This window comes from Ceratotherium simum, chromosome 6, assembly GCF_057802395.1.
Source record: "Ceratotherium simum simum isolate JZ-2026a chromosome 6, ASM5780239v1, whole genome shotgun sequence".
Classification (NCBI taxonomy): Eukaryota; Metazoa; Chordata; class Mammalia; order Perissodactyla; family Rhinocerotidae; genus Ceratotherium; species Ceratotherium simum.
In genome coordinates this window covers 12,014,223-12,017,258 of record NC_141905.1, presented here as the reverse complement: position 1 = coordinate 12,017,258, position 3,036 = coordinate 12,014,223, and the positions used below count along the sequence as shown (strand labels likewise).

At 38.5% G+C, this 3,036-nt stretch overlaps 1 pseudogene; it reads left to right on the top strand.

The window, feature by feature from the left end:
• Positions 1–274: 274 nt before the first annotated feature.
• Positions 275–1,229, top strand: LOC101401754 (olfactory receptor 6C74-like; annotated as a pseudogene).
• The last annotated feature ends 1,807 nt before the right edge of the window (positions 1,230–3,036 follow it).

The window sequence follows — 3,036 nt, the reverse complement described above, 5'->3', positions numbered from 1 at the left end:
CATCATCCCCATGACTATACACATGGGCTCAGCACAGAGGGAGCAGGCAAAAATGCCTATCTCCAAGTTTCTCCTTGGAGAGGTTTAACTACATACTTTTCCAGCTGCTACTTGAGAGTCTAATCAGCCTGCATCTTTGTGCTGACTGAAACTCTCGCCTTTGGGACATGTAACCTACTGCACCTACACTATTTTATATATTTAATAAAATATAGTTCTTCATTTTTCAGTTACGACACTCTACGAAATAGCTCAAAGAGAGTTGACTGAAGAAATGGAAAAGTCAATGATGGGGGATGCAAGAAATACGACAGCAGTCCAAGAATTCACCCTGGAGGGGTTTCCTGCTGTCCAGCACTTTGGGACTGTTCTCTTCCTGGTGCATCTGCTGGCATACCTGGCCTCCATCAGGGGAAACACACTCATTATCACCATCACCTGGGCCGACCATCACCTCCAGACACCTATGTACTTCTTCCTCAGCAGTTTCTTGTTTTTTGAGTGCTGTCTTATAACCACTGTTATTCCTAAGTTGCTGGCCATCTTTCTGTCAGGGAGGAAATCAATTTCCTTTGCTGCCTGCTCCACACAAGCCTTTTTCTTTCTTTTCCTGGGGGCCACGATTTTCTTCCTTATGGCTGTATTATCCTTGGATCGGTACCTGGCCATTTGCAAACCTCTGTATTACCCAAACATCATGAAGCCAAGGATGTGTTTCCTCCTGGTCACTGCCTGCTTGGCTTTGGGATTCCTCCTCATGGTGGTTCCAGTTATATTGCTTTCTCAGTCATCCTTCTGTGGCCCCCATGTCATCCCTCACTTCTTCTATGACTTCGGCCCCCTGATTCATCTCTCCTGTTCTGACACCAGATCTGTTGAAATGTTGGCCTTTGTCCTCGCTTTAGGTATCCTTTTGACATCCCTCATCATAACCCTCATTGCATACAGCAACATAATAGTCACAATAGTGCATCTCCCATCAGCCAAGGAGTGACAGAAAGCTTTCTCTACCTGCTCATCTCACTTCATTGTCCTCTCTGATCTATGGTAGCTGTGTCTTTATATATGTGAAACCAAAGCGAACGAACAGGCTGGACTCCAACAGGGAGGCTGCCCTTGTGAACACAGTGGTGACCCCGCTGCTGAACCCTGTCATCTACACTCTGTGGAACAAGCAGGTCCACCAGGTTCTGAGGGTCACTCTGTCCAGGGTGAGACTGCAGAAATAAAACCATAGAGCTTTGGAGGGTAAATGGATCTTCTTGCTCTTCTAGTTCAATTTTCTCTACAGATCTCTGCATATAGTGATCTAGCTTATGGTAATTTTCAGCTAGATGGGTACTATCTTATTTTGCAACTCAATACCTTCCACTATTTGAAAACTGAAATTAGTCATCTACATTGTGCTGAAGAATACCTTCTTTGATTTTCCTACTCATTGATCCTATATGAATTCAATTCAAACAACATTTATGGAGAGCCTTGTATAAGTAAATGAAATAATATAAAGTCTTTAAGCTAAGAATAAAAAAGTTGCCAATCAGATTTAATAATTCCTTTTCATGATACATTCTTATGCTGGAATTTTCTGATACATAAGAAAAGTAGATAGAAATCATTGTTTCTCATTTTATGTATTTTAGGTTTGAAATTTTAGAAACAAATTGTTTCTGAAAATTACATAAAGTCATCATACAATAGTTTTATGAAAATTAATGGTATTTCATTAATTGTATCTATTTATATAATGAATCAGCAGTAAGCTCACTAAGTTCTCTCTTTGAGTCTGTTGATTTTAGAGGTACATACAGCTCAGTGTAACTCCAGGTGGTTAAGATGGGCACTTTCACTTTATCATCTTCCAGCTGTATCAAATGTTATTCATAAAATTGCCTTTAACTCTTTTTCAAAACATAAACAAAATGCAGAACTTTTAAATTTATGCATTTTTTTCTGTAATTCATGTTGCCGGGCCCTGGACCCAATAGGTTGCTGAAAGGTAGGTGATCCCAGTACCAAATTCTCTCCTTCTGTGTAAGAGATTTTTTCTCCTCATGTGGCTTTAGGTGTAGGAGCTGCCAGTGTCTTTCAGGTTGAGCTAAATTTTGGTTGACAATTTTATGCTGCAAAAACTAACAGAAATCACAATTAGAAAAGTTTAAAAGGAAAATGAGTGCATTAATAATAAAAAAGTGGATTAGAATTGAGTCAGATATGGTGTTTACAGCTTCACTGAGGATGTGGCTCCCACCTGAAGACAATGGGCCCTGGTGGGAAGTAGATCCTGTCTTATCTGACACAGCATGTGCATGGTGTGTATTGATTTTTCGTATGTCTGATTTGAGTGCATATTTTCCTTTCCTGTGTGATTTGAGAATTAATTATATTTAAGGCATAACCTGATTAGGAAAAATTTTACACTGTCAAAAGAATGTTGGGAGATTTAGATTTTTATATCTGGGAATGTTTTGCTTATACATTGTCCTGGGGGGTTATGGTCTTCCAAAGACAGCTGTGTCTATGTCTCTCTTTTCTCCAAAAAACAAGTTAAATAAATAATTTCTGAGCCTAATCTAAAGGTAGGGAACTCCTGAGGGTTGTCTGTGTTGGTTTCTGTGCATCAGGTACAACAGCCACCTCTGCCAGTCTTCACAGCCTGGCCTCCTGAATTGTTTTTTGTATGTTGATTTTATACTCTGCAACTTTGCTGTAGTTGTTGATTATTTCTAATAGTTTTCTGGTGGATTCTTTAGGGTTTTCTACATATAGAATCATGTCATTCACAAACAGTGAGAGTTTTACTTCTTCCTTTCCAATTTGGATCCCTTTTATTTCTTTTTTTGCCTAATTACTCTGGCTAAAACTTCCAGTACTATGATAAATAAGGGTGGTGAGAGTGGGCATGTGTGAAATTTACACAATGTTACAAGCCAATATGACCTCAATAAAATAATTAAATAAAAAAAACAAAACAAACAACAACAAAAAATATTTCAAATTAAACTAAAACAAAAAATTAAAAAATCCACTTAAAGG